Raw genomic sequence first — 13,349 nt, forward strand, 5'->3', positions numbered from 1 at the left:
TCGCGTCCATCATCCGACTGTCTGTCAGCAAGCTGAGCTATAATTTATCCTCCTAATATATTATACATACGGGTACATAACCTCACTAACTATATAAGTACACTGGAAAAAGTTTATTTCCACAATTTTCATCAATAATATTGACAATAAATTTATGTCTTTAATTATATAGACAAGAATTTATTATCAATCACCAAAATGTATAATTTAAAAGCACGTGTATAATTTTTATTTTCATGTTTTCTCTTTTGATTCTCTCAATTATTGTTGCATGCTACGCGCGCATTGTAAATATTCAATCTCATCATTTTTTTTTTCATAACGCGCCTACAGAAGTATAACCTACCTTCACTTATATAAATACAATTGAAAATGCACTTCAAAAGGTTTATAAACCTAATATACTTATCACTAATATCCACAATAAATAAATGATTTTTAATGATATGGACCAGTATTCAATTTCAATCACTAAATTATTAGATTTAAAAGAACCTATATAATTTTTACATGTATGAAGCCTTTTTTTTTTTCGTTGAAAAAACATGCTGTGAAAATTTTGTTGCATGGTTCGCGCGCATCGTAAAAATTCGCGCTCATCTTTTTTTATAACGCGCCTAAAAAAGTATAACTTCAATAAAGAAAATACCTTTCAGACCTTTTTAGGTTTATAATTCCATCCGTCCGTCCGTTGAAAGTTAAAGCTTGGCAAGGTTATGACGGACGGACGGACGGATGGAATATTTCGGGCTATCTTATTGGCTGTATGTCACGTGACTGACGGATGGGTCCAGTTATTGACTGCATGAAAGGATCCGTCTGCCACTTCGCGCCTGTGATTGGCGCGCAGGTGTCGGCCAGGGCATCGCCCGAGCGTTCCTCCACGCGCTGGTCGTAAGCTGGCCCGCTGCCGCCCGTCAAAGGCGCCGCGCAGTGCTGCCAACACCGGCGCTGTGAAGGGCTCGCTCGCCACTGCGCAGTCTCGCACGCGCTGCGACTCACAACGACCAATCATGAGCAAGCGGCGTGCAGTAAACGCAGGACTACGTCCGGTGGCTGTGTGTTGCGCAGTGTTGCCAGACGCACCCGTACCCAAATGTAACAGAATTTGGAAAGAAAAAAAAGAGCACGTACATGTGATAGAACTTCTTTGGCAATTGAAACCTCGACTTATAAGTATATCGTAAGGGATAACATGGCAGGGAGAGAAAATGATAGAAAGAAAACAATTTTTATAAAAATAAACACGAGGTAACAAGATTTTTAATCATTTCAAAATAATTGCTCAGGATATCGATAATTATTTATTAATAACACTTATTATTACTCACGGTTGAGAAACTCAAACCATAATTAAATTTCTTAGTAAATATCAAAGCTGGGATTGATTATAATAATATTTTTTTTATATTAGTAGAGATTATATGTGATCAAGCATTTTTTCTAGACTGATTTTATTGTTCTACAAATATCACCATATCATTGAGTTACAGTTCAACAGATTTTGCCAATAGTCATACCGCAATGTATTTATAGGCATTGATATTGTTCTGCGGTCGAATGAATGAACAATGAATGACAACATGACCGCCGCTCCGCGACGCGTAAACTAAATGACACGGACCTTCCTCCCAGTAATTCTTTACAATATAACCGTATTGACACAAAGTGAAAATAAAAACACGGGACTTGTATCAACCATTTTTAAACTAGCTTTTTCATAGTTGGACTCAACATATTTACACGCTCGTGAGCTCATAATTATAATATGGTGTGTGATATAGTAAATCAAATAATAATTCGAGACAAATAATTACCCTGTCAAACTAAAGCGTGTGAAGCATTATACTAGCAAAAAATATTTAGTTACACTGCTGAAACCATATTTATGTAACACTGTTTAACAATACTGATTTTTAAAAAATTAAAATAATACGTACTTGAAAGAACACCATTTTCTTGCGAATATGGCCCGTGGTGCGGTGCACTGGGAGCTAAAACCCCGTTGTATTGCCCTCTGCCCAAATATTCCCTTACTATATGACAGCAAGTCGGGGTGGCGTCAGGCGCAGGCGGGTCCCTACCGCAACCAGCCTATCCCTGCAGCATGGCGGGGTTCAACCTGAGCCGCACGCTGCCACGTGGAGCCCACTGCTTGCCATGTTCTCTGCACCGTCCGCAACCTACTAGCGTCATAACTCGTTCCATGGTAGAGTGTATAGGCTTCGGCCTGAGACACACTTAGGTCCTCCACTAACCTGGACCATCCCCTTACACACTACACACTTAGAATAACTTAGGCTAGGAAAACAAAAATCAATGTTTCACGAAAACGTTGCATTAAAATTCGGCCTTGAAATTTTACTCCGATCACACCCAAAGAAGTTTCACTTCATAAATATTGAACGATATTCACTCTGAATGAATATTGTTCAATATTTTTGAAGTGAAACGTAACCGTAACGTGGCCGTAACGTTCTGACATTGAAAATCCCTGCCTTTTTGAAAACAGCCTCGGTTGCGCCACATTCCTATGGATCTCTGAACTAGTATAGAGTAAACAGTAGGGCGGCGACATCAGGATCAGGGATATCTCTCACTGAAAACAAGTCTCGGCTACACTATTAAAGCGGAACACAAATTTAAGTGGTCATATTGATATTATAATAACATTTACAATAATAATGTTCGCAGGCTTTCACGGCCATGACTTACGATTTAAAATAATTTTACACCACCGAAATTTAACCTGAAAGTATTCTTTCTATGTGGCTAGAACAGTTTTATTAAACGTTTACATTATCTTCCCACCTCCTACAAACAACCAACGACGCATTTTAAAATCTTACGCTCGAACTTTCGCAGTAGAGCCAATAATTCAGTTGAACTATCAAATTTAATATTGTCTCGCTATTATGTGATTTAACGGAATAGTGTATATGTATGATATTTGTTGTGTAGACCTAAAAGACAACAATATTTTGTCTTTATACTGTTTTGTGTATATTCCATAATGACACCTGAACTGAGAACGTCTTGTGCGCGTAAGTACCCGAATGTAGAATCGAGTGTACCCTATTTAGGAGGAGGTAAGAGCGATGGGGATGTGAATTTCTATTTCATGTATATAGTGACCCACCAATTTTTTTTTAAAGAAAACAATCATAGAGAGTAATTTTCCTTTTATTTAGAATGCAAAATCGACAAAATTTCATCAAGTAGTGTCAAAGTTCTGCTTTTAAGGGAGTGGAAACCGTGGGTGGGGGTGCTTTTTTGAAATCACACTCAGACAGCGACCTTCCTCATGTTTCGAAAGTCATGTGTGCCAAGTTTCATCGCAATCGAATTAATTGTTTAGGGACGCATACAGGACAACCAAACAAACATGTTATATATATATTATTTGTATTAAAGCTGTACCTATTTGTTTGTATGATACGAAGTTAACGCAAAAAAAACACACAATGTTTTAGATTTCAAAGATACAGTATATGTAAGCCTGAATAAATAGCCTAAACAAATGATTGTTAACTCAGAAGTATCAATAGAAACGTGTTACTTAATTTGTTAGCCTATTCTATTTAATTTAAAAACATATTTGATGGAATAACCACATGATTACTACAAACGTTGTACCATTCTTCCAAATGTAGTCACAACAAATAAATATATTATTCTATGTAAAAAAAAATTTTTAAACATAATTCCCTTACCAGGTTATTGTTGATTTATAACAAAAAATCGTAAAATTGACAAAGTATCCCTGTGCTTAATATAAAACTAATTAATGGTTTGCCTTGAAACACAAGAATTTTCGTCCTACAAATAAGGATAAACATGTATTCACAGCGCACGTTTGGTATGTGCCACATTGAGGTGTTAAGAAAAGTAAAAGATTTTATTTGTAGCATTTTAATAAAAAATTATAGCCAAAGTTTCCAAAGAAATTTCTTGTAGAACATTCAGAAATATTTAACGAAGTAAGTACATGAAACTTTGCGAGATCTTTCGGCAATATACATTGTCATCTCCGACCGCTTCGGTTCATAACGGAATTTAAGGGGCCCGCCTCGTCAGGGGTGTATGTGTGTTAGTGAGGCGGAATGATAAGCGCGACGCTCGCTGGTGCTTCCAGCGCGGTATAGCCTCTAAGCGCAAGTCTCTGAACTGGCGCGCATTCGTCTCGTCGTCACAGGATAACTGTGAAATTTGAGCGGTGACCGTAACATTATATGGCGGAGAAATGAAGATAAAGGTGTTATGCAAGCCCCTTAAGTGCTTTCAAGAATCTGTACTGATTGTTTTATGCCTAAAAATTACTCTGAAAACACGCGTTTTAGGCATTTTTCCTCTTCTAAAAATACAGTTTAAAAACTTAATCCGAAATTAAAAGTACTTTTCGGCCCTCAGCGAACTCTTAAATGCTATTCGTAAATAGGCCCCACTCGGATATCTTGAGTAGTTTTGAAATCGCGTTGTTTTTCCTGAAGCTCTGCACACCGTGTGTGTGCCTGGGTAGGCGAGGGCCTTTATCACAAGCAGCATCTCTCAAACGACGTCGTGAAGGTACTGTAGCGTTCATCTTGCAGGTCGCCAACTTGCAGCGATGGAAATTTCCTTCCCGTCGCGCAGACGAAAAAAAAAAAACTTTCCCAGGTATCGGATAGCATTCTGGGTGTATGTTTTTTTGTGAGCACCGTGAGAGCGAAAGGTGTGCCGTGTTCCTGGTTTTCAGCAGGCTGGTCACGAGCGTGGCAGGGTGTCAGACCACGCTTGTAGCTTGCTGCGCGGGTCACAGTAGAGGGGCGGTGCTGTGTTTACCCTCGAGGGGGAATTCGAGAGCAGCCATTCCGGGGACAGTTGTTCGACACGGCCAGCCACGCTGTCCGGCGGAGGCCTTGGGACAGACAGTTCGCAGCGCGGCCGGCAGAAGGCAGCACCTTCTCCCCGGTGGAGTGTGCGTCATTTTGGCCAGCTATGGAACAAAGTACAATTAAAAAAATATATATCACGAATTTATTTAACCTATTTAAGCACGACGCTATAATAAGGCAAAATTAATAAATTGAACAAATGTTATAATATACAACGCGGTATTATAACATTATGAATGATTTTGATAAATCATTTGAATTGATATTTGTCAGCAAGAAGGCAAAATAATACAAAAAAACATATTTATATTTATCAGTATTCTGACATAGCGGAACGTATCCTATATTGGACCAGTTTTCTAAATGTTATAATTTCGTATAATTAAATATATGTTTTCATGAAAATATTGTATGGTAAATATTCAGTTTACACTTCTTCAACATAATGCGAAAACAGAGTTAAAAATTATTCATACATTTTGGGGGAAAAAAATAATTTTCAAAACCCTACAATAGGTTCAATTTAAGAATTCTGTTTCCCAAATTAGATTGCCGGGCTCTCTAATTGGATCACTAAGACAATTTTACTATTTATGTCTTTAAGAAATATTATAATAAATTTAATGGTTTTTAATCCTCAAACTGTTCTCAAAGTAATTTTTCAAGTGATATTCTTGATGTCTTACAGATATTGCAATAATGAAATCGCTTATCTTCACATTATGTACAAAATACTTTTAAAGTTATATTATCAAAGTTTTTGAATGTACTACAATGTAGTAAATTATGTATTGCCACTACAAGGTCCACAGAAATACTTCTTCACTCCCTTATTGAAACCAGCGCAGTTTGAATATATCCATATTTTACATTCCATACACTGGATGTCTTCAATGCTTACCGCTTCAGAAAATTACAGAACCATGTACTTTCACCTTGGCTTTTTCTTTTGTGTTTACTTGGTGTAAATGGGTAGAATAAAACCATCTTTTTAATGGACACACTTGTTTCTCATTGGCACTGATGAAGCTGTTGTTGTACGGGCTTGCTGTTAATTAATTTGCTGTTCCTGCACTCTCATCTTCACTTTCTTCCCATCTAACGGTGGGTCAGGTCATGTTTAACTTAGCGTAACTTTCAAAACAGTTGTTCTCTCTGTAGTCATGTTTTGTCGCAAAGTGCAGCTGGATTTGCTACTGGAGCAATGATCTCTGCAGGCGAAGTAGAGGGACCGCAATCTGCCCCATTGCTTTAGTTTAAAATATCCGATGCAGTAAAATTTTGGTTACTTAAAACTGCAGTCGACTGGCCATACTGCTGATTTCCTAGAACCATTTTAAACCGTTGAAATGATAGCAGCTCGTTAATACGCTTCTCCCAACAGCCCAGTAACTGGAACATGGTGACTGAGCCCAGGTTGTGTTCTCAACCACTTCTGCACAGCTTGATCATAGCAGGTCTGGAAGGATTTCAAGACGGCTACGTCAAGAGGTTGTAGTCGATGAGCAGTACGAGCATTTCGCTGGAAAAATGTGATAACATTGTTTCGAGTGAGTAGTAATGCTTCTTTATTCTTGCAGTGTGTCTATGGCCATCAAGCAGTAGCAAAACTTTTTTTCATTTGTTGGGTGTACAATCTTGATGAAATGTTCTATCCATTGACAAAAACGTTTAGAGTTTGTGTACTCTCACTCGGAAATTGTGATCAGGCTTCCCGTTGGAATCCCTATACCTATTTTGTTCGCCATCCTCAGTCTTTTGAAGATTAACATTGGTGCACCGATGCAACAAACCACTGCTGTGATAACACCACGCTCTCCACTTGAAGTGCACCTATCTGCGTTTTTCCTTTATCCCACAATTGTTTTGTGATTTCCTTTACATAGTATAGCATACATTTTCATCTACTTTGTAAATTCTTGTAGCAACCAAGTAATTAGCTTCACAATTTTTTTCTAGCGAGTCAAAAAATCTCCAACATTAAGACCGTGATAGCCATTTAGATATGCTGGGACTGTCAGGCTAATTTCTCCTGTGTTCAATTTCCCGTAAACAATCCAATAAATATATCACTAAGCTTATTCTATTCCTGTGTTCTACTATCCTCGGGTCATTTTAAATAACTTTAGATATATCATGAAATACAAATTTATTACAAATTAGAACTACTGAATGGTGAATTATTGTTAATTTTGTTAATGAGGTTGTGATTATATGCCTACTATGGAAATTTTACTGTTTATAGGTATTTAAAGTATAAATTCTTGAAAGGAACTCATTTACACGTATGAGTATATTTTTTTGCAAAAATATATTTAAAAAAAATGTTTATAACATTTAGCAGGGTTGTTTTAAAATAAGATTTATAATTTGGAATAAAAAGTTCCCTTAATTGGATCGGTCCTAACTTGCAACTCAAAGAGGTATAAATTAGGAAATTGGGCCATATTTACATGGTTTATCATTGCATTTAATGCGCGAATAATATTTTCATATATTAAACATCGAATTGAATTGAAGATGCGTGCTGATTACGAATATGCATACAAACCAGAACAATTTTCTCCCTCAAATATAAGTTTTCTCTTAGAAAAAATCATTAAATATTACTTTCATTGAACGGATAACACTTTTAACTTCCCGTACTAGAGTCCGCGTCCATTTCAGCGCTCACAAAGGAACGAAAAGCTCGGTTTGTTAATGTAGTTCATGTTGATGCCTGCAGATGTCACCTCACTCCACAATCTTGCTATATAGACGTGTGGTCCAATTTAGGCGCTGGTTCAACAAGTAAAAATAAGGCAAAAATAACAAGAATTAAAATAATTCAAGAGAACAAAAATGTAAACAATTATTTGGAATCCTGTTGAATGTATTATTGTCATAGGAAGAGTCTTCGATATTATCTATTTCAACAACTACTGAATTTGAATCAAACCATTCCTTGATTCACAGTCTGTTTTGATTTTTGTTGATGCACGTAAACTTGCTATATGTATATCGATCTGTTCAGCAGGTCGGTATGTGTGTTTATTCTGTGAACAATTATCCATTATTTTGTGTTTATTCCCGGCTTCTTGTGCTTCTGAATATTGTCCAATAGGCAATATGCATGACCCAATAATGTCTCTACCGTGAAATAAATTTGTATGTAGTTACAGCCATTGGATACTAAGAGCCGTTTTGTATATATAGGCCTATAATCTTTTTGGTGAATTTTTGACATTTATCTAAATTAATTTTGTCGACAATTTTAGCATTCGAATATGATTCATATACGTTTGATCAAGTCCAGATTACTGTTATTAAATATTCTATTATCTTTTCCCTGGTTTTGAAAAACAAGGCTTGAATGAAACATCAATCAAAATATAAAATTATACGCCAATATCCGTAAGAAATACCTACTCGGCATTATCCCGAAAAACGTATTTCACATATGCCAAAATAACGATAGCCATGTGTTGTACAAAGTTACAATATCTTCCTTGTAGTACCACAAACTCTATCTCGGCCACTGGTTCCCTTGCCGTGTGCGGCGCGCTCAGAGGCGAGTACACGGGCTCACCCCAGCTCACCTCGCCCTGCGCGCAGGTGCACTCACTTGGTGAACTGAGTGGTGAGCGGGGTGAGTCTTCCCGCCGCACACTGCCCAGAAAACATATTTGGTCAGATGAACATCTAGCAAGATAAGGCCCACCGAGCTGATACAAAAAAATGAAGCTTAGAAGTGTGTTTGCTTACAAAGAAAACTATGAACCAGGATTGAGATTATAGAGAGTTAACGTAGCACGGTTATTCACAGAGGGTTATAGGCAACGTGGAACCAGAAATAAAATAATTGTACTTTAAATTAATACATTTTATTTCTTCCGAGCTAATTTAGAATTTTGACGAGGATTAACCTACAGTAAGGATTTTAAAAATTGCAGTCATAAAGAGGGTGTCAACTCTTATTTCAGCATTGTTGTTTAAACAGATTTTACGGGGCAAGAGACTTAATAGCAAATGTCACGAGGAAAAATTCAGGAATACACGAGGACCTATGATGTACTCTGGGCTCCCGAGGACAATGACGTCACTTCACGGAGCACAGAGGGCGCAGACAGCATCTCGGCCCGTGAACAGCCGCGCGTGACGGCATCCGTGCGACACAGGCCTAACGGCCCCTCCCCCTCCGCGCAGGAAGATAACAAGGCCCGGGCCAATAAAGAACGATTACACGCGCGGCCACTCACCGAGCATTATAAAGTTAACAACCGCCCATATAAAACACACATGCATATTATTCCCCTTCCCTGTGGAGCCCTCGCGCCATATATTGATTTCCTGTGTCGGCGGGACATTTTACGACGCACTCGGAATTCCAACCTCCCCTCCGTCGCGCGCGACACAATTTCGTCCTCCGTACAACAGCGGCCATAAACTGAATCTCCCGCGACCTTCTTCGCGAGTGAAATATCACAAGCAGCGTCTTGCCGCGGTCATCTTGATGCTGTGGGAGAACATTTCAGTGCGGGGTCTGCTTCCCATGTGCTGAACACTGTTTCGCAGTTTATTAGTCAGTTCCCGGGGAGAATACAATACAAACAATGGCCTTGCGTAAATATACGTAGCAAGCATATTAACAGCTTGGCAGGCAAATAGTTTCATTAGAATAGTTTGTAAAATAGAGAATAATGCCAACTCTGTATGTTTCAGTCTGATATTTATATTTATTTTTTTTCTGTCGAGAACAGACATTTGTTTTTACTAACATTGCAAATGTAAGCATTATATTATACAGTAATGAACATTAATAAAAACTATAAGAAACACGAATTCACTTAAAACTTTCTATTATATATCTTTATATATATATTTCTTGTGTGCGTGTGTATGTCACTGAACTCCTCCTAGACGGCTGGACTGATTTTGATGAAATTTTGTGTGTGAGTTCACGGGGATTCGAGGATGGTTTAGATTCACAATTGGATATTTTATCTCGATTCTGAGTTAAGAAAAACTAAAAAAAAAACACGCTTTAAAAGCAAAAATTGCAACGCATTATTAGAAGCCATTAAGTTTTGCTATTGTAAGGAACTAAGTAGAGAGTAAGAAAAAAATAAAGATCCTGACAGTTTATAGCGTCGCCATATTTGTTTCAATTTTCAATACCCTTTTTGTATATTACAATTTAAATTGCAGAAAAAGAAAAAATCATGTTTCATAGCCACACAAATAGTGAGGATGGTTTAGATTCACATTTGGATATTTTATCTCGATTCTGAGTTAATAAAAACTAAAAAAAACACGCTTTAAAAGCAAAAATTGCAATACACATTATTAGAAGCCATTAAGTTTTGCTATTGTAAGGAACTAAGTAGAGAGTAAGAAAAAAATAAAGATCCTGACAGTTTATAGTATCGCCATATTTGTTTAAATTTTCAATACCCTTTTTGTATATTACAATTTAAATTGCAGAAAAAAATCATGTTTCATAGCCCCACAAATAGTGTGTGTCATTTCTCTAGGTCCACGAGGTCTCGCCGCGTCAATTTTCTCCTTGGAGCGAACCCGTCCGCTTAATTAAATAAACAGCTTTTATCGTTGAATGATTTCATGAGTTATTTAATGAAAATATGCTCTCATAAAAAAATTAGTTAGATAGACATTCAATAGGTGTCTTTCTCTCACTCTCTCTCTCTCTGAAATGTATGTAGCTTGCTCGCGGGTCAGTAATGCAGACAATCTTTACATTCTAGCTCGAGACGGAAAAAACAGTAAATGTGGTTTACAAAGACATTTTATGAAGTGTCTTCCCGTCATTAAATTTGAAAGTAGAAACATATTTACTCAAAATTTAGGTAGTAACATATTTTTATTGCAAAGACTGAAATAGAGGTGAGAAAAATTATCATTTGTGAACATAAGAAAACTACTACAACTGTATCAACTGTTATGTTATAGTTTTTAAATTTCTAAATGGTGCAAGATAATACAAAATTCCATGCGGAAAAAGTCGTTGGCAGCAGATACGTATAGTTATAGGTGTGGGGCTATGCAAGCTGATTTTTCATATACTGCATGGATGCGAACATGTAAGAATAATCTATCTATCTTACTATAATAAAACAGTACTTTTTCTGTCTGTCTGTTTGTACGCGATTTTGATGAAATTTTGTGTGTGAGTTCACGGGGATTCGAGGATGGTTTAGATTCACAATTGGATATTTTATCTCAATTCTGAGTTAAGAAAAACTAAAAATACACGCTTTAAAAGCAAAAAAACTAAGCATTGTTGATAGTTAGCCTCCATGTCAACGGGCTTTTGCATTGTTGTTGCCTTCTGCGTAACCATGGGAAAGGTTTTTGGTAACGGCAGTGGCGTGCCCAAGAGGAAGGGTATGTATAATGAGAAGATACAAAATGTCCAGCGTAGAAATACTTACCGCTATATCCATATCTCACAAAAAGTACATTTGGGCAGGAAAATGTCTGTCGGGTCCGCTAGAAAGATATATAGAGAGATAGAGATATAAATAGAAAGATAGAGAGAGTTATAGAGATATACATAGAGAGATAGAGAATTAGAGAGATAAACAGAGATGCTTAGTATACGTTTAAAAAATTACAAAAAAAAAATTGATTGAGGCATTGCAACGCATGCCGGGCATTATCTAGTATATATATATATATATATATGTGTGTGTGTGTGTGTGTGTGTGTGTGTGTGTGTGTGTGTGTGTGTGTGTATGTCTGTAGCTTACTCTAACAAATTACAGCTCCTTGTTCCGTAAAAAAAAATACGAAATATAGGTACGAAAAAATAATAATATGAAAACATTTTTGTTGTATGAAACTATATCCAGTAATTGTATGACAATGATTACAGTCATGCTAAATAATTACCATATTTATAGCTGTGTCATTTTGTAGGTCTAAAGGAAGTAAACATAAAAAAAATATATAAATGATTGAAAATTCGATAAATCATATGGTTACATAATGCTAAAAACTCTTGAAATAGTAAACATAAGCATATACATTTACCTACTAAAAATATTTTGCTTCAAAATAGTTGTTGGGATTCAAAACAATGAATAATAAGACACTAAATAAATAAAATTCTTGATTGTCCAGATTTCACTACTAGACTGCAGTATTTAGAATATTATAATAGTATTTACTACCGAACAAACATTAGTAACTTATGCAGCTATACATGAGCTAAAGTTGACATTTATCAATAAACAAACGCGCTGTTTTACAGGCTCGACATAATTAGGCCTAACTGGTATGCTTATTTAAAATGTCAGTTATTATTTTCCACAATATCTAGATGCAAAGAAATATGTTCCCTATTTCCACCATTGTTGATCCAAATGTTAAACTCAATGAAATACTCAAATAAAATTTTTGTTGGTTACATGAATTAAGTCCACTCGAATTAGAACGGAATCTTTAATTTAGTTTTATTGGTAAACATCCTGGTGCGTTTCGAAAAGAAAAGGTTGGTGCCTGAGCATTAATATTTCTGATTGGTTGAAAATAACGACTGTGCTCCACCAAAAGTACGATCACAGTATTACACTTCAATTCACCTGGCCCATACCCCCTGGATTACAAGAGAGAACATCTACTACTAAATGCCTTATGCCACTTACTTGATCATTCAGCTTGCGTTAAAAGTCTTATGTCTTTTTAATAGGACTTAGCACACATAATTTCTTGACTAGCTGTTTCTCAAACGTCAATACAGGCTACAGATCATATTGGCCACTCTCTAATATTTATGCTCATCGAAAAACAATCTCTACATAACCAATGATGGGTTGCGCTTGCTCATTAGCACAATACGTGTTGAACAATGAAAGGTCGCATGGGGAAATATGGTAAAATTATATTTCAAATTTTTAATGTATGTTTTATATTCAAAGTACATGTGATTGTTTGAAGATAGGCAATCAAATCAATGACATCACTAGTATAGCTGCAATAGTAATAAGCAGTACCTTTAGCATTGATTGTTATCCCCACCTACAAAAATAGTTGCTTCGATTGATGATTTGCCTTTCTGCATAACAGAAACATTAGGCATTAACAGAACAGATAGTAAGTGAGGAATTAACAACTAAGATATTTTATATCTTATGCAATGACGTGAATTTGCTAAAATAGTTTACCATCAGAAAACTCTCCGAATATTTCAACAGTCTGTATAAATTGCCTGTACCACACCTCGGTTGCATTAACATTCCTTTATCTTTGTGTAATAGTTGATTCAGAACCACTTGTAAACCGACATTATACTGATGAATTATTAACTCCTCAGTCTTCGCCAGTCAAGCGTGATACTCTCTTGTCTGGTTTATTACGCTCAGGAAGTGCTGTGTAAGAGTTAACCACGACATCTGTCACGTCTAATAACCTCAGCACTGGGCGTCGTCCAGCTCACAGCAGCAGTTTACAGAGATGACGTGTAGCATAAACTAC

At 36.6% G+C, this 13,349-nt stretch overlaps 1 protein-coding gene across 4 annotated transcripts in view; it reads right to left on the bottom strand.

Annotated features, from left to right (window-relative positions):
• LOC134527439 (protein slit) overlaps nt 1-13,349 on the bottom strand; it is a 1,108,315-nt gene that overhangs the window by 795,369 nt on the left and 299,597 nt on the right. The gene's annotated exons all lie outside the window — the stretch shown is intronic.

This window comes from Bacillus rossius, chromosome 1 (assembly GCF_032445375.1).
Source record: "Bacillus rossius redtenbacheri isolate Brsri chromosome 1, Brsri_v3, whole genome shotgun sequence".
NCBI classification, from domain to species: domain Eukaryota; kingdom Metazoa; phylum Arthropoda; class Insecta; order Phasmatodea; family Bacillidae; genus Bacillus; species Bacillus rossius.